The 19259-nt window shown below is 39.3% G+C and overlaps 1 pseudogene; it reads right to left on the bottom strand.

The window, feature by feature from the left end:
- Nucleotides 1-18362: 18362 nt before the first annotated feature.
- LOC120106345 lies at nucleotides 18363-18460 on the bottom strand (annotated as a pseudogene).
- Between the last annotated feature and the right edge of the window lie 799 nt (nucleotides 18461-19259).

A 19259-nucleotide genomic window follows, 5' to 3' on the forward strand; every position in this document is an offset into this window, starting at 1 on the left:
ACCTAAGTGGCAGCTAGTGCAATATTTCTATGACGGATTGACTGAACGAAACCGTCAGATGATCGATGCTGCATGCGGGGGGACATTCATGCTTCAAAATGAGCATGAAGCATGGCAATTATTTAAAAATCTAAATGAAAACTCCCTCCACCATGCTTCATGTTCTCGTCAAGCACCCCTGAGTTCTCAAAGAAAAGGGACCATTTGTGAAATAAGTCATTCTATGGACCTGTCTAGCAAGGTAGATGCATTGTCCCATAAGATTGACCAACTGATGATAGGTGGGCATTACATGAACTCTTTCCAAGCATAAGTGTGTACTATCTATTCTAGCCCATCCCACCCTATTCATGAGTGCCCTTCAGCGCCCCAATTCTCCGAACTCGTGCAAGAACACATCAATGCTGCTCAAACACAGCCTAGACCGGGTAATGACCCATTTTTCAATACATATAACCCGGGATGGCGAAATCATCCAAACTTTTCTTGGAAGCAGCAAGCTTCGAACACAGCCCAACCCTATTCCCAAAATTTTCAAAATCCTCAGAATTTTCAAACCCAACAAATATTCATTCATACCGTCCATCGACTCAATTTCAACACACTCCTCCTCTACCCCAAAGAAACACAGCCTTTGAGGAGAAAGTGTTGAACGCCCTTCAAGGTTTGGAAACCATTACACAATTAGTGCACTCTCAACGCAATCCATCGCCAAGCTAGAATTCCAGATGGGGCAACTAGCTAATGCATTGAACAAGCAAGAGGAAGAAAAGCTTCCAAGCCAACCACTAAGTAATCCTAGGGGACAATACATGGCTCAAGAAAATCAACTAAATGCAATTCATCATGAACAAGCCAATGCTTTGACTACCTTAAGGAGTGGACGTGTGGTAGACAATAAGATTGGGGAAGATAACAATAAGGAAGGTGGAGAAGAGAATAGACATGTGGCAGATGAACCTCTAAAACCTTCTTCTTCTTCAGCTAGTCCACCTTCTGCCAAAACTCACATCCCAAAGGCCCCATTTCCTGAAGCTCTTAATTCACCCTCTCCCTTTGGCAAAAAGGGAACTTCACTAGAGGAGATGATGGAGGTTTTCAAACAAGTGAAGATCAACCTTCCGCTTCTTGATGCTATTAGACAAGTTCCCTCCTATGCCAAATTTCTTAAAGACCTGTGCACCCAAAAGCGAAAATCTAGGACACATGTGCCCAGAAAGGTCTTTCTAACTGAGCAAGTGAGTTCTATTCTCCAACACAACACCCCTCCAAAATTCAAAAATCCTGGTGCTCCCACCATCTCCTGTGTCTTAGGAAATAATTTTATTGATCGAGCACTCTTAGATCTAGGGGCAAGTGTCAACCTTTTACCTTATTCAGTTTATGAGAAACTTGGGTTAGGTGAGTTAAAACCAACCTCGGTATCCCTTCAATTGGCTGATCGATCTGTAAAAACACCATGTGGGATAATTGAAGATGTTCTTGTCAAGGTAGACAAATTCTATTTTCTAGTAGATTTCATCATCCTTGATATGGAACATGAACCTAATCCTAAGAAACAAATCCCCGTGATCCTTGGGCGCCCCTTTTTAGCAACAGCCAATGCATGCATCAATTGTAGAATGGGGGTAATGAACATATCATTTGGGAACATGAAGGTAAAATTAAATATGTTCAATGCGGCCGACCAACCTGCGAGGAAAGTTGAGTGTTTTATGATAGACAAAATAGATGACCTCATAGAAGGAGATGCAAAAACTACCTAACAGTGTCTGGCTGAAGACAATAAACTTAGCGCTTGTTGGGAGGCAACCCAATTCTCTTAGATTTTTTTTAACATTGAGGACAATATTAGGTTTAGGTTTGGGGGTATTCATCTTAATTTTCATTTCTTGATTTTCATTCAAAAAAAAAATTGTGTTCATAAAATAATAAATAAAAAAAAGTTTTTTTAAAAAAAAAAACCTAATTTCTATACATGAATGCGAGAATGATAAATCCACAAGGTATATAAAATCTAAAAAGCCCAATAACTAGTTGAAAGTAATATAAATTTAAGTTCTTTTTATTAAGTCTCTCTTAGGGAGTTGTAAGCTAATTAATACTTTGGAATTTCACTACACACTGCCGACCCTTTTAAGGTCTAGGCTCGACAATATGTTGATAGTATAGTAGCAACCTTGGACCCTGATGAATCATACTTATCTAATTCAAAAAAAAAAATCATCAATAAAAAGGATTTAGTCAGGAACATCGAAGAGGGCTACCTATTGTCAAAGGTCAGGTGGGCTTGTGATGAGGACTCTGAGCATAAGTCCATAGGGGAGTCTTGATGCCCGACACCTTGTGCCAACTGGTGTGAGAGTTGTCGACTGATTGCTCGTTACACGGAGAAATCACCACAAGAGTAAAAGTGCACAATTTATACATCTTTTATTAAAAAAAAAAAACTTTGTATTGACCTTGTAAAAAACAATAGTGTGAAAGCCGTCGTTGTAGAAATTCGAGTAAACTGGAATATTACAGATAAAGCCCGTGAGGTACTAAAGTAAACATCCACAACTCTCGAAATCCTGCAGATAAGATGATTTTGAATCAGTGAGTAGGTCCTTTCGACCAATCCTTGGAAACTACTAGTATTAGCAATATTTTGGAGATCTGAACCCTTAGCTTGTGTACGGTCCAGATTTCACGGTGCACTCCAGTATAAATAAGTCTTACAACTCCCTAACGGAAACTTAATGACCTCAACTTGAATTGCATTTTGACCTAGGATTTGGGCTGACTTAGTGAATAAAACCGTGTGTGTTTTGAAATTCTTATCATTTATGTATCTTAAATTAGATTTTAATTTCCTTACTAGTATGCATTTGGAATTTGATTTTCACTTCATATCAATTGATTTATCAAAAAAAAGAAAAGAAATTAATAATAACAATAATAATAATTGATTTATTGAAGTTTGTGGGTATCTTCACTGAAAATCCTCACGAGACTACAACTCGTCCACTAGGGTAACCTAGGGGTTTAAAGCCTTGTTATATATGGTAAATGTAACCGCGATGCCTGCGAAAGTGAGTTAAAATTCTTCTTTTCTAGTTTTATTTTGCTCGAGGACTAGCAAAACATAGATTTGGGGGTGTGATAAGTGCTTAATAATCTATAATTTAGTTATCTTTCCATAGCACTTATCAATGCTTTTAAACTGATAAATACATATTTTACCATAAAATTAAATAAACATTGAAATGAATTTAAAATATGGTAAGAGGTAAATAATTCTTAACAGACTCTAAACTTGTCTCTCTCCTGGTTGTAATCTTTCATGAAAACATATAAGGAGGAGATTGTGTTGACCCGATTTGGTAACCTAATGGAGTTGTAATCAAGCTAAGGTTATAATTAAATGGGTTTTGGTCCTGATTCGATCGAAAGTTATAATTAATTATGTATGGGGCAAAGGTTTGATTAACCCTTTTTATTAGGTCCCGGTCCGGTTTTTAGTCTTGTCTGGTCGAGTTCGATCTGAAGCAGCTTAGCAAGAATTAAATTTAAATGACAATGGGCTCAAGGACAAGTCAACCATCATGACCCACCTCAAACCCAAAGTCAATTCCCAACTAATTCCTTACCAGCCTTCATATAAAATTTATAAATTGAAAAAAAAAGATAATTAATATAATAAAATAAATAAAAATAATTTTGGGAAGAATCACTGGATTCACTATTCATATGAACAGTGTCCCGTAAAAACACTGTTCATATGAACAGTGGGAAATAATATAATAAAAAAATATAAATAAATAAATAAAATTGTTTCACTGTTTATCTCCTTCCTCCCTCTATCTATTCTTCCCATGATCTCGCCTCACAGAGCGTCCCCATGCCCGTTCCAGCCACGAGTCCCACGCGATGCAGCCAGATCCAGATCCTCCGCCTCCTCTTCCGCCCGTGACGCCTCCAGCGTCTCCCCGTCGATCCCGCGGCCAGCCCTCTTCCCAGCAGCCGAGATCCAGTTTTTCCGCATCAGCCCATTCCAGCCGCATCCAACGAGCACACCAGCGAGCAGCTCCTCTGTCTTCTCCGAGATCCGGCCGTCCGCGTTCCTCCCATCGATTCCCAGCTCCAATCCCTGTGATTCAGCCTTCACCGCGATCCCAGCCGACTGCATTCAACGAGCCGGTAACCCAGCTCCTTCCAGATCGGCACCCGCTTCGAGCTCCATCTTCGCCCGAGATCATTCCCAGCATCACGCCCTCCTCCTCTCTCGGGATCCATCGCTGGTCTTCGGCGAGCTATAAGAGGAAGACGAAGAAGAGGAGGAGGGAGCTCGGTTCGAAAGAAACAGGGGAGACCCTGTTTCGGTGAAGAGAAGAAGAGAGCCGAACCAGAGAAAAGAAATAAAAAAAAAAAGAAAGGAGGGGGGAAAGAGAATAGTTTGTGATATTTTGGGAAGAATGAGAGGGGAAGACTTTCACTTGAAGATGGAAGGTCGTCCGAAAGGCTAAACGTCCAATCTAGGGCTGGATGAAGCCCTAGCAATGTATCAGGGGCATTGTAGTTCTTACTTTTTTATTATTTTGGAGCTTGTTTAAATTCTTATCTTCAAGAAAATATTTCTTTTATGATGTTTAAACCTTGAGCATGCCATTTATTATTCATGTTTGCTAAAGTAGTCTAAGATGATCCATGCCTAGGAAGATGAGGTGTGCTGCACCCTAGATTAGCATACTTAGGTAGACACTTCATGCTATACCGAAGATGGATCTTCCTAAAACTCTTTATGTTTTTATTTTAAAAGGCTTGTAGCCAATTTGCATGCCTCTCCAAAAGATAAAAATTAAGAACACAGTCCCTAATGCAACGCTACGCGGTGGATTCCAAACCCTAGATCCATCTGCTTTGATAAATTTCAATTCGTACTCATAGATTAATTTAGTTAAATCAAGTTAGCAAATTCTTCTTCGTGATTTATTTTTTTTAAAAAAATAACTTATTCTTCAATCCCTGTGGACCGACACCCGTAATCACTATCCTACAGGATACGTGCTATTGCGTGGTTTATTTTCAAAATTGAAAGAACCGATCAATGGTGGGACTCCCAGGGATTATCTCGATGATCGATTTGTTGGGAATTGTGTCCCAAAGCCAATTTTTTAATTGTAAGAAATTGAATTATGTATATGTTTTATTAAAATGAATAAAAATTTATTCTGGCAATTTTCTATTCATCACAAGTGTTGCATCTTCAAATTGAACTCCTGTGTATTGTGATGAAGTCCTTAGGACTAATTTAGTCGATAAAAGAGGTTTTATCATTTAGTCCTTGAACCAGTTCGCGACCAAATGACGAGCTGTCAATTGGACGATAGCTATGTCAAGTATAGGTCGTTGTGTGCCATTTAGTTGGTTGTCCTCTTAAACCAAGGAGTGTGGAGACACTGTATGGCATACAGGTGAGATGTAGGAGTACATCGTCACTGAATAGTGACTCACCTGAGTAGCACTCCACTGTCGGGAGTTAGCTCGTAAAACGTATGGGCATAAGTACCCCTTAGACCTGAGACTGTCACGGTGACTTGCAAGCAACTCACTGTACTTAGGCACTGGATGACCTGAATTTCTAATTCAGGGATCGGAAGGATGCTGGGTGCAGTCAAGTACTCGCGAAGTCTGTGTATGAGTCAAGATGGGATTGACCGCTCCAGATTTTAGGAGTTGATGTCTCACTGTATTTCAATTCAGTAAAACCTTGGCCAGGGTAAACCAAGTGATAGGTCACTTGATTTGATTATTTGAAATACACTATGGATGACCGGACCCAGAGGTCGACAGTCCACTGTGAGGTCATCTTGAGCATCGAAGGTCATAGGGATGAATTATGCAACAACCATACGTCTAGGTTCTTGAATGTTGCTTTGCATATTCGACCTATCCGGACGTCGGGTATCATTGCTAGATGGTCACCTCAATTAGTGCATGGAGTAGTCCATGTACTACCGGCTTAGTGTTCGAACCTATCGGAGTCACGCACATAAGTCAAGTTAAGTAGGAAGGACTTGATCCAATTTAATTGAGAATTAAATTGTGGGTCATTTGAGATTTGATTTTGTCTATGTTCAGCTAGCACTGAACATGAGGTACATACTGAATTTCATGGATGTGTATTTAATTATGTCTGTATTCTGGCTTAATCAAGTTTCAATTAATGTAATTGAAATTGATTTGGACTCATTTGTTGAGTTTGTTTTTGAATTGGATTCAAATGAATGTAATTGGGCTTCATGATGATTTTATTAGAATTTATTCCATATTTATTCTAGTCCAAGTGTGACTTGGATTGATCCGAAAATTGAACTAATTGGAGTTCACATGAATCAGATTCATGTGGAATTTTTCCGGATCCAAAACCTTTCAAATTGGTCTTCAATTTGGTTTAGAACCAATGATGGACCCAAGCCCATTTGATTCAGCCCATTTGAATTAACCCATTTATGTCAAGTCTGGAAATTTACGTGTTTGCCCCTCAAATTGAATGACACGGTTTAGTTCTGGTTTCTTCCTCGGTCCATGGACCAATTTCTCTGCAAATATTCTCCCGTGGACCGCGTTCTTCTTCTTCTTCCGAACACATCGAAGGCCGCTTGATCTTCCCTCTTTCGGCTACCATTTGAAGATCCGAAGAGACGTGTCTCTTCGGTTTTGAAACCTCTTTAACATAGGACTGATTTAATTGAAATCAAACGGTTAAAAAAATTCAATAAAATCATGAATTGTTTGGCGTTCACTCTTCCCTTTTGGCGTTTTCTCTTCCCTGGTTCAGTCTTGTCTTTGCCTATAAATAGGCTAGCTTTCTCTTCATTCTGTGCTAGAGATTTTATCTGGGGAGAGGGGAGATTCGTGATCTTTTGAGTAGCTTGAAAAGAGAGGAAAAGGAAACGGGAAGAAAGAGGAAAAGAAAGAAAAGAAAAAAAAAAAAGGGGAAGAAAGAATTTTTGAAATTCTTTTCTTCCAGGGGTTTATTTGCAAAAAGGGGTTTTGCACTATACAGACATCATCCTACCTTCCTGCATTTCTTGGCGTGCGTGTGAAGTAGAGGGTCCGTACATCCGGGCCTCGCATAGCACCAGATCCATCAGTACCAGATCCGGCACCAGATACAGTTCCAGATCCAGTTCCCGATCCAGTACCAGATCTAGCATCTGATCCAGTATCTGATCCAGCACTTGGCCCTGTACCAGATTCTGTTCCTGAGTACCTTGACCATCTTCCGCTGCGGGATCGAGGTATGGTAAACATAATATAGTTATGTTATTTATTTATACCTGTTATAAATAAATAGATAAAATTTTAAAACTGATTTTCTGACCTGGCATCCGATTTTATCGGATTTTGCGGGATATTTTTTCTTCAACTGGTATCAGAGCCAGGTTGGCCGATGGAATTGGCCTATAATATCTAGAATTATGCATGATTTAATTTTTAAATTTAGATTAGATCTAGATTTATTGATAAAATATCAATCTTGTGCTGAATTATAAGGTTGTCCTGCTATAAGGTTAACCCCTTATAGTGACAAGGTTGTCCTAGCACAAAATTGAGATTAATTTGTATCATAAAATAAATAGTTTATTTTTGTGAAATTATGCATAATTGATGTTTATGAAATTTCAGTTTTAAATTTATTATGACCACAAAGTTTAAATATAAATTGTTTATATTTGGAATAAATTGACATCTTGAATCCATGATCATAATACATTTAATAAAGAATTAAATGTTGAATTTAAAATTTAAAATTTGAATTTCAAATAAAGATTTAAAATTCAAAATTTGAAATTCGAATTAAAATTTAAATTTGAACATGGGTTTTGGGGCATGGGTTAGCACAATCAGATTAGTTGATTAGGTTAGACCTAATGTTAGAATTGAATTGGAATCAATAGTTGTATTAGACTAAATTCATTTTTCTAATTTGATCAAACTCAATAGTTTAGTTGATCATGTCCAAACACTTCAATTGGATCTGATTGTGGCTCAGTGGTCGAGCCTGAGTTCTCAATGACTATCTAAATCAACTTGACACACCATTTGGTGTCTAAGGCAAGTTGGATCTACGGTTATTAATTGGGGCTACCTCTTTCCTGGCCAACTCGGTTGGTGTCTAGGAAAGACGGTTAATGGCGGAACCCTCCCGTGATCTCTCTTACCTGGCCAATGTGGTCGTTCAAGCTTTGATTTAGATATCTTGAGACTTGGTACTCACCCATGTCAATAAGGAAATCAGTTTGACTGATTTAGATGTCCATAGACCAATGAAATTCTATGTTCTCTATATGACTCAGTGCAGTCAGTGGGAGGATATAGAATTATCGGTCTCTCTAAAATCCTCTAAATTATTAGGTCCTTAAAATGATATAGTTATATAGATAACTAGGTCATAGCCTCCCATTAAAATGGATGATAATTGGTCCAGTATTTCAGTTGGACATGCAGGACGCTTCCGTCTGGTGTTCATCTGAATATTGGAATTATCCTTCATTATATGATAGCTCTTTGAGCTATCTGATTGTGATTAGGTTGGCCGAGCTTTCCTCGGGCCTGATCATACATTAGGTAGTGTCATCGAGTTAGTTCATTAATGGTTGGATCTGACCAAAATTTTCAGTGGAGGCCTCCGCCTACTGATTACCACCTGGGGCAAAATAAAATACTAGAAATTATTTACAGAAATAATTGGTAATGTACCTACCCTTAGATGCATATGGGTTGGCCGAGCTTTCCTCGGGCCTGTATACAGTCCATGTGGAATCTAGTACCCGCTAAGGAATTAAAGTAATTCCTCGAATTAAAGGTAGAGGTTAAAAATTTGACTAAAATAGTGGGAGAAATCTTTAGACTGAAGTCCAAGTCTTTAGAATTAAAATAAATCATATACTAATTAGCTCTGGTTTTTCCTTTCAGATATGGCTAACTCATTATCCCTCCGAACACTATTAGACAATGATAAGCTTAATGGACCTAACTTCGATAGCTGGTATCGAAAGATGAAAATAGTATTAGAGCATGAGCGGATCCTGTATGTGATATCGGATCCTGCACCTGAGGAACCTGCAGCCAATGCACCACGTGCAATCAGAGACGCTTATCAGAAGTGGCTCAACGATCGCACTACAGTGCGTTGCATCATGAGGGCCTCGATGAATGACGAGTCTAGTCGTAAATTCGAGGAAGCGCAGCCAGTGGAAATCCTTCAAATGTTGAAGGAGTCTTTCGGCACACCTGATGATGTTGAACGACATAAGACCTCCTGCGCTATATTCAATGCCCGCATGAGGGAAGGGGCATCGGTCACCGATCATGTATTGTACATGGTCGAACAAATCGATCGCCTAAGTAAACTTGGCTTTCCTTTGCACGAGCAATTGGGCAAGGATGCCATTTTGAATTCACTTCCCAAGTCCTACCTGACCTTCCTTAGTCATTATAGAATGACTAAACCTGAAGTATCCTATCATGGTTTGCTAGGTTTACTGCAGACCTATGAGAAGGATCACCAACTCAAAAAGGAGTCGGTGAATGTGGTAGGTGGGACTTCTGCAGGACTTTCTTCCTTTAAGAAAGGAAAGAAGAAGAAGGTGCAGAAAGCTCGTGCTGGGGTCTCTAAGCCCAAACAGACTATGAAGCAGAAATCTGATCAGAGTAAGGCAGAATGCTTCTTCTGCAAGAAGCAGGGTCACTGGAAGCGGAACTGTCCGGCTTATTTAGCATCCCTTGATCCAAACAGGCCAAAGAAGAAAATGCAGCAAACAGTTGCTGCACAAGGTAATTATATGATAACACCTTGTAATTTTTCTGTTTATGATTCTACTACCTGGGTATTGGATACCCGAAGTCCAATTAATATTTGCAATTCTTTGCAGGGACTTCAAGTAAGTAGAAGATTCAAGAACGGCGATCGATTCCTAAATGTTGGTGATGGAAGATCTGTTCCAGTCCTAGCTTTAGGAGTCATTGAGTTGTTTTTTGAGTCTGGAGTAGTTATGTTAGATGATTGTCATTTTTGTCCAGCATTCTTGATGAATGTCATCTCTGTAGGCTTTTTGGCCAAGAATGGTTATACCTTTTATATAAATGAAAGATTTTGTGATATCATTTTGAATGATACTAAAATTTTCAGTGGACAAATGAAATATGGCATTTATACTCTATTATTGCCTGTGAATGTAATGTACACCTCTAATAAACGCCCTAAGTTAGATAATGTCAATGAAGCCTATTTATGGCATTGCCGGTTAGGTCACATAAATAAAAACAGGATAAACAGGTTAGCCCAACAAGGCATTTTAGAAATCAATGATTGTGAATCATTGCCAACTTGTGAATCCTGTCTTCTGGGTAAGATGACCAAGTCACCTTTTTCTGGAAAGGGTGAACGAGCCAGCGATGTTCTTGGCCTCATACATACTGATGTATGTGGACCTATGAACGTAAGTGCCAAAGGTGGTTATGCCTACTTCATAACCTTCACAGATGACCTATCCAGGTATGGGTATATCTATCTGATGAAGCATAAGTCGGAATCATTTGAAATGTTCAAACGATTTCGTAATGAAGTAGAAAAACAGACTGGAAAGAGTATTAAGATCCTTCGGTCAGACCGAGGAGGAGAATACCTTTCCGGTGATTTCTTGACTTATCTAGAGGAGAATGGGATTCTCTCACAATGGACCCCTCCAGGAACACCTCAGCACAATGGTGTATCCGAAAGGAGGAATCGAACTCTGTTAGACATGGTTCGATCCATGATGGGGTTTACTAGTCTGCCTCTATCTTTTTGGGGTTATGCTTTAGAGTCTGCGTGTATAATACTAAATAAGGTTCCAAGTAAGTCTGTTGAGAAGACTCCATATGAGATATGGACTGGGCGTAAGCCGACACTTTCATACCTTAGGGTTTGGGGATGTCCGGCTTATGTTAAATGTTCTCAAACTGACAAACTTGGTCCTAGGTCCGATAAGTGTTATTTTGTAGGGTACCCCAAGGAAACTAGGGGTTATTACTTCTACCTTCCTAATGAACAAAAGGTGTTCGTAGGACTTAAGGCAACCTTTTTGGAAAGGGAATTTCTTAGTGAAGGAATTGTTGCCTCTAAGGTTAAACTTAGTGAAGTTCAGCAGGTGGAAGATTTAACACAATCCACTGAACCCACAGAACCGGATTCAATTAGATCAAACCCGAAGCCCAATGTAGAAGCACCATTAAGGCGATCAGGTAGAGTACTGCGTCAAGTGGATAGATACTATGGTTTCTTGGTCCAAGACGCAGATCCCATTGAGCTCGATGAGAACAATGAGGATCCGATCACCTATATGGATGCTATGCAGAGGTCCGACTCTGAGTTATGGCTTAACGCCATGAGATCCGAAATGGAATCCATGGAAATCAATAGTGTATGGACACTAGTTGATCCACCCGAAGGGATAAAACCCATAGGGTGCAAATGGATCTTCAAAAGAAAGAGAGGTGCAGACGGAATGGTGGAGACCTATAAAGCCCGTCTGGTTGCCAAGGGGTATCGTCAACGTTATGGTATCGATTATGACGAGACTTTTTCCCCTGTGGCAATGCTAAAATCTATTCGGATCATGCTAGCTATAGCAGCATATATGGATTATGAAATCTGGCAAATGGATGTGAAAACAGCTTTTCTAAATGGAGAGCTGGAAGAAGAGGTGTATATGATACAACCTGAGGGTTTCATATCCACAGACGAGTCCAAAGTATGCAAGCTGCAAAAGTCCATTTATGGACTTAAGCAAGCTTCTCGAAGTTGGAACATACGTTTCGATAAAACTATCAAAACGTATGGCTTCGTTAAGAACGAAGAAGAACCTTGTGTTTACAAGTGGGCTAACGGTTCAGTGATCACATTCCTTGTCTTGTATGTGGATGACATTCTCTTAATTGGGAATGACATTCCTGCATTACAAAATGTGAAACTCTGGCTGTCATCACAGTTCTCCATGAAGGATCTGGGAGAAGCATCCTACATCCTAGGGATGAAAATCTATAGAGATAGATCTAAGAGGTTGCTTGGATTATCCCAATCCACGTACATCGACACTATGTTGAAGCGGTTCAACATGGAGCATTCCAAGAAGGGCTATCTTCCGATAGGCCAAGGAATTTCTCTCTCTAAGAAAGATTGTCCGACAACTTCCGAAGAAAGAGAGCGTATGAGTAGAATCCCATATGCTTCTGCAGTAGGTTCTATCATGTACGCCATGACATGTACAAGACCGGACGTTGCTTACTCACTAGCAGTAGCGAGTAGGTATCAGTCTAATCCGGGTGAGAACCATTGGAAGGTGGTGAAAACCATCCTTAAGTATTTGAGAAATACTAAGGACCAATGGTTAATCTATGGAGAATCCGACTTAAAACTTGTGGGGTTTACAGACTCTAGTTTTCAGTCAGACTATGATGATAGTAAGAGTATGTCAGGATTTGTGTTTACCCTGAATGGAGGAGCAGTCTGCTGGAAAAGTTCCAAGCAGCATTCAGTAGCCGATTCCGTATGCGAAGCAGAGTATGTTGCTGCATCAGATGCGGCAAAGGAAGCTATTTGGATCAAGAAGTTTGTAAATCAACTTTGTGTTGCTTCCTCAATCAATGGTCCAGTTCTTTTGTATTGTGACAATACTGGAGCCATTGCACAAGCAAAGGAGCCAAAGTCCCACCATAGAACCAAGCACATTCTGCGTCGCTACCACCTTGTACGAGAGATCGTGGAACGAGGTGACGTCAATCTTCAAAAGATCGATGGAAAGGAGAACCTAGCTGACCCATTCACTAAAGCCCTTTCTGTAAAGGAGTTCGATTATCACAAATCGAAGATGGGTATTAGATACTGTACAAATTGGCTTTAGTTCAAGTGGGAGTTGTTGGGAATTGTGTCCCAAAGCCAATTTTTTAATTGTAAGAAATTGAATTATGTATATGTTTTATTAAAATGAATAAAAATTTATTCTGGCAATTTTCTATTCATCACAAGTGTTGCATCTTTAAATTGAACTCCTGTGTATTGTGATGAAGTCCTTAGGACTAATTTAGTGGATAAAAGAGGTTTTATCATTTAGTCCTTGAACCAGTTCGCGACCAAATGACGAGCTGTCAATTGGACGATAGCTATGTCAAGTATAGGTCGTTGTGTGCCATTTAGTTGGTTGTCCTCTTAAACCAAGGAGTGTGGAGACACTGTATGGCATACAGGTGAGATGTAGGAGTACATCGTCACTGAATAGTGACTCACCTGAGTAGCACTCCACTGTCGGGAGTTAGCTCGTAAAACGTATGGGCATAAGTACCCCTTAGACCTGAGACTGTCACGGTGACTTGCAAGCAACTCACTGTACTTAGGCACTGGATGACCTGAATTTCTAATTCAGGGATCGGAAGGATGCTGGGTGCAGTCAAGTACTCGCGAAGTCTGTGTATGAGTCAAGATGGGATTGACCGCTCTAGATTTTAGGAGTTGATGTCTCACTGTATTTCAATTCAGTAAAACCTTGGCCAGGGTAAACCAAGTGATAGGTCACTTGATTTGATTATTTGAAATACACTATGGATGACCGGACCCAGAGGTCGACAGTCCACTCTGAGGTCATCTTGAGCATCGAAGGTCATAGGGATGAATTATGCAACAACCATACGTCTAGGTTCTTAAATGTTGCTTTGCATATTCGACCTATCCGGACGTCGGATATCATTGCTAGATGGTCACCTCGATTAGTGCATGGAGTAGTCCATGTACTACCGACTTAGTGTTCGAACCTATCGGAGTCACGCACATAAGTCAAGTTAAGTAGGAAGGACTTGATCCAATTTAATTGAGAATTAAATTGTGGGTCATTTGAGATTTGATTTTGTCTATGTTCAGCTAGCACTGAACATGAGGTACATACTGAATTTCATGGATGTGTATTTAATTATGTCTGTATTCTGGCTTAATCAAATTTCAATTAATGTAATTGAAATTGATTTGGACTCATTTGTTGAGTTTGTTTTTGAATTGGATTCAAATGAATGTAATTGGGCTTCATGATGATTTTATTAGAATTTATTCCATATTTATTCTAGTCCAAGTGTGACTTGGATTGATCCGAAAATTGAACTAATTGGAGTTCACATGAATCAGATTCATGTGGAATTTTTCCGGATCCAAAACCTTTCAAATTGGTCTTCAATTTGGTTTAGAACCAATGATGGACCCAAGCCCATTTGATTCAGCCCATTTGAATTAACCCATTTAAGTCAAGTCTGGAAATTTACGTGTTTGCCCCTCAAATTGAATGACACGGTTTAGTTCTGGTTTCTTCCTCGGTCCATGGACCAATTTCTCTGCAAATATTCTCCCGTGGACCGCGTTCTTCTTCTTCTTCCGAACACATCGAAGGCCGCTTGATCTTCCCTCTTTCGGCTACCATTTGAAGATCCGAAGAGACGTGTCTCTTCGGTTTTGAAACCTCTTTAATATAGAACTGATTTAATTGAAATCAAACGGTTAAAAAAATTCAATAAAATCATGAATCGTTTGGCGTTCACTCTTTCCTTTTGGCGTTTTCTCTTCCCTGGTTCAGTCTTGTCTTTGCCTATAAATAGGCTAGCTTTCTCTTCATTCTGTGCTAGAGATTTTATCTGGGGAGAGGGGAGATTCGTGATCTTTTGAGTAGCTTGAAAAGAGAGGAAAAGGAAACGGGAAGAAAGAGGAAAAGAAAGAAAAGAAAAAAAAAAGGGGAAGAAAGAATTTTTGAAATTCTTTTCTTCCAGGGGTTTATTTGCAAAAAGGGTTTTTGCACTATACAGACATCATCCTACCTTCCTGCATTTCTTGGCGTGCGTGTGAAGTAGAGGGTCCGTACATCCGGGCCTCGCATAGCACCAGATCCATCAGTACCAGATCCGGCACCAGATCCAGTTCCAGATCCAGTTCCCGATCCAGTACCAGATCTAGCATCTGATCCAGTATCTGATCCAGCACTTGGCCCTGTACCAGATTCTGTTCCTGAGTACCTTGACCATCTTCCGCTGCGGGATTGAGGTATGGTAAACATAATATAGTTATATTATTTATTTATACCTGTTATAAATAATTAGATAAAATTTTAAAACTGATTTTCTGACCTGGCATCCGATTTTATCGGATTTTGCGGGATATTTTTCCTTCACGATTAACCCTAATGAGTAGAGTTGAAATTGTTCCGATCCATTGAAAGGAGTTTTCAATGATATTGTGATAGAGATCACAATATATCTCACTACCAGTCAGAGTAGAACCTATGGGGTCACACACACTAGGGGCATTGACCGATCCGATGGTTGATTCGTGATTAGGAATCACAAGTAATCAATTCGATTGATAATAAGTTGAAGAAGGAACAAAGGAAATTAATTAATTAGACTTAAAACAAGAGTCCTACTTGGAGTAGGATTCCTACTTGGACTGGAAATCCTATTTGGAGTAGGACTAGGATTCCTACTTGGAGTAGAATTCCTACAATCCTAATTGGATTAGGAGTTTTGAATTAAATTTGGATTCCTACTTGGAGTAGGATTCCTAGAGTCCTAATCGGATTAGGACTTCGGATTCAAATTAGAGTCCTAATTGGATTAGGACCAAAATTAAATAAGTTCTAATTGAATTAGGATTTCTTAAGTCCTAATTAATTATTAATCTAATGAATCAACAAGACTCCTAATTGGATTAGGATTGAAGGGTTCAATTGAGTCATGGTTCATTAAGTTCTAATTGGATTAGGACTTACCTAGATTAAACCCAAATTGGTTCACCCTTGGTCCAAGCCTAATTAGATTAGGACCTAACCATGAGTGACCTTCCTAATCCTCCTTAAAGGAGGATTAGGTTAACCATGAAGGAGGGGCACACGCCCCTCCTCCTTTTCCTTGCTTGGTGCGGCAAAGAAGAGGGGCCGGCGCCCCTCTTGGAAGTTTATCAAGGAGCTCCTACAAAGTAGGAGCTCCACATGCTATTTAAGAGGAGGCGTGGGGGCTGGCCTAGGGCATCATTGAAGCCCTCTCCCTCTCCAATTCGTGGCCCCCTCTCCTCCCCTTTCCTTGGTTCAGCCGCAAGCAAAGAAAGAAAAAGAAAGGTGGTCTCTTCCTCCTCCCTTCTTCCTTCCAACGCAGGGAAAAGAAAGAAGGCTGCAGGGGCTTTGATCTTCTTCCTCTTGTTAGAAACCCGCCCATGCCGCTGATATTTCAAAACAAAATCAGATGGCAGCGGAAGAGGCATGTGCGGGATCAATGTGATGCGGTTGGATCCACTAGACCGCCTCGGACTTAATCATTTGGTTATTTTTGCTTTTGAATCCTTGATGTTAATTTTATTTCAGCATAGCCTTGCTCGGGTTAGCCGACTTGGCCTTTATTAGAGTCGCTTTGGGTTTAGTTGTTTCTTGAATTCAATTAGATCAAGTCAAGTTAAGGGGTCAGGTAGCCACCTATAAATAGATGTGGTGAGCACCTATTTCAGTATGCAAAAATTAATTGAAAGGCTTTTGCCCTAGCTCTCTTCCCTTCTTTCTTCTCTTCTTGCGACGCCTTCCCCCTCTCCCTAGAACACCGTCCAAGGTGATGAGAGCACAAAAGTGCGATCTACACATCACTTAAATTAGTATTATTGCTAACAAATAATGATAGAAGTGCTGTATTAATATTATATTTTTGTGGGGTGCAGGTGATCGGAAATCAAAGTTAAAATGCACATTGGGTTCAAAAAGATGCATCATAGTAGGTGATTAGTCAACCACCTTTGATGTATTGCTCTTTGAAGTAAACTCTAAACTTTTGCCTTGAATGAATTATATTTACTGATATGTTTTTGATCCATGCATAGTTATTTCGTAGATAGTTCTTAAATGGATTATGATTATTGATACATGGATTGCTTTAGTATTTGATTCGTCGTAGACGTAGAAAGCACGACGAATGCTTAGAAATTGAGTTCATATGTTCATAAAACATATACCATGATTAGATCTATCCTACATTAAATCTTAAATCAAGAACCATAGAGTTTATTCCTTGGATGCAATATCATCAAGGGGGATTCCAGATCCCTACCATTTTTATTTCATTGAATTGTGTTTATTATTCTCTGCATTTTAATTTCTGAAAATCAAAACATAATTTTAATCCACAAATTTATTGAATTAATTAATTTAAAATTATATTAAATAATCTCATATACGTTTCGTTCCCTGAGGATTCGACCTCGGACTCCCGAGAATTTACTACTTGTGCGATTCTCCTGCACTTGGGAGAATAATTTTATTTTTGCATCAAGTTTTTGGCGCCGTTGCCGGGTAACGGCTTATTTATTAGTATAATTTTAGATTTAATCAGTATCTTATTATTTAGTCTTTTTCTTTCAAAAAAAAAAAAATTTCTGCTGTTTTTATTTCCTGCACAGTCTGCATCAAACTCTGATATCTGAGTAATCCACCGTCTGATTGCACTCAAATTTCGTCGGCTGCTGTAGGACACATGTTGCTTTCATCTGAACGGTCTGATTGATATTCGGATACTTTTACGACCATTAAATTAATATAAACTTTGCTGCTGTCTGCTTTAAATTTTCTGTGTTTAATTTTTTTGTTTAGAATCAGAATTTTATTATCATCATATCTCATTAACCCTTGTTGCTACTTGAAAATTGATAAGAACTTTAAGAAAAGATAAAGGGTAATCATTAAACAAAAAATAATAAAAAAACAAAAAAAAAACAAACAAATAAATAAACTCTAAAATTTTGTATGCTAGGTTGGAATAGGGACAACACTGGACGTCTGAGTCGACAACCTTTTGACAATTCCTTAGATCACATTATTGAAACTTTTTCGCAAAATCTCAGATTTGGTGAGATGGCTGATGATGATGTAGGAAGTCACCATGGTAATGAAGGTAGACCCCCAGTTATGACACTTCGACAATACTTACATCCCACTAGGACTAGTCAACCTTCATGCATGATTATTCCTGAAAATGTAGGACACTTTGAAATCAAACCAGGAGTAATTCAATTGCTGCCAAAGTATCATGGAATGGAATCCGAGAACCCTTATCTTCATCTTAAGGATTTTGAGGAAATTAGTATCACATTTAGAGTGCCAAATGTATCGGAAGGTGTCCTTAAATTAACCTTATTTCCTTTTTTCTTGAAGGATAAAGCCAAAACATGGCTGAACTCCTTGAGACCAAGATCGTTAGGAACATGGCATGATATGCAAAGAGAATTCTTGAAAAAATCCTTTCCCGCACAAAGAACTAACTTTTTGAAAAGGCACATTAGTAATTTCCAGCAAAAAGACCATGAAACATTTTATGAATGCTGGGAGAGATTTAAAGATTTGCTACTCTCTTGTCCTCATCATGGGTTTGAAACATGGAGAACCATTAGTTTCTTTTACGAAGGGTTGTCCCCATAGTTGAAACAATTTATAGAGACTATGTGCAATGGTCTATTTCTGGAAAAGCAACCCGATGAGGCATGGGACTATTTAGACTCTCTCGCAGAGACTGCACAATTATGGGATACAGGGGATAGAGTGAATAAACCTTTGCCTAAGCCTACTAGCATTCCACACGGGGGCCTTTACAACCTTAATACTCAGGATGATATTCAGGCTAAAATGGTAGCCCTTACTAGGAAGGTAGAGGAAATTGAACTTAGAAGGATTGAACCCGTCAAGACCGTAGAATATAACAGCGAGTGTTGTAGGATTTGCGAGATGCCTGGCCATCTCATCACTGATTGCCCCACAATACCCGCATTCAAGAAAGTCTTGCACGATCAGGCCAATGTTATGAATACCTATCAAAAATCTTTCAATAATCCTTTTTCGGGTACTTACAACCCTGGATGGAAGAACCATCCAAATTTCAGGTGGAGGAATGACCAACCTCAACAAGTATATAACCCAACTCCTCCACCTCCGCACCCTCATTATGCACATGCACCCCCTCAAAAATCCAGTCTCGAAGAAATTTTGCAATCTTTCATGCAAGGTCAAGCTAAAATCAATGATGAATTAAGAAATCAACTGACAACGCTGACCACTGCTTTAAGTGCTCAAGAGAAAGGCAAGCTACCAGCTCAACCACAACCTAATCCTCAAGTCTATGGCGGTAGCAATACATCATCTTCAACTTTGCATAAAGAACAAGCGAAGAGTATA

The sequence above is a fragment of the Phoenix dactylifera genome, unplaced genomic scaffold (genome assembly GCF_009389715.1).
Source record: "Phoenix dactylifera cultivar Barhee BC4 unplaced genomic scaffold, palm_55x_up_171113_PBpolish2nd_filt_p 000531F, whole genome shotgun sequence".
NCBI classification, from domain to species: Eukaryota; Viridiplantae; Streptophyta; class Magnoliopsida; order Arecales; family Arecaceae; genus Phoenix; species Phoenix dactylifera.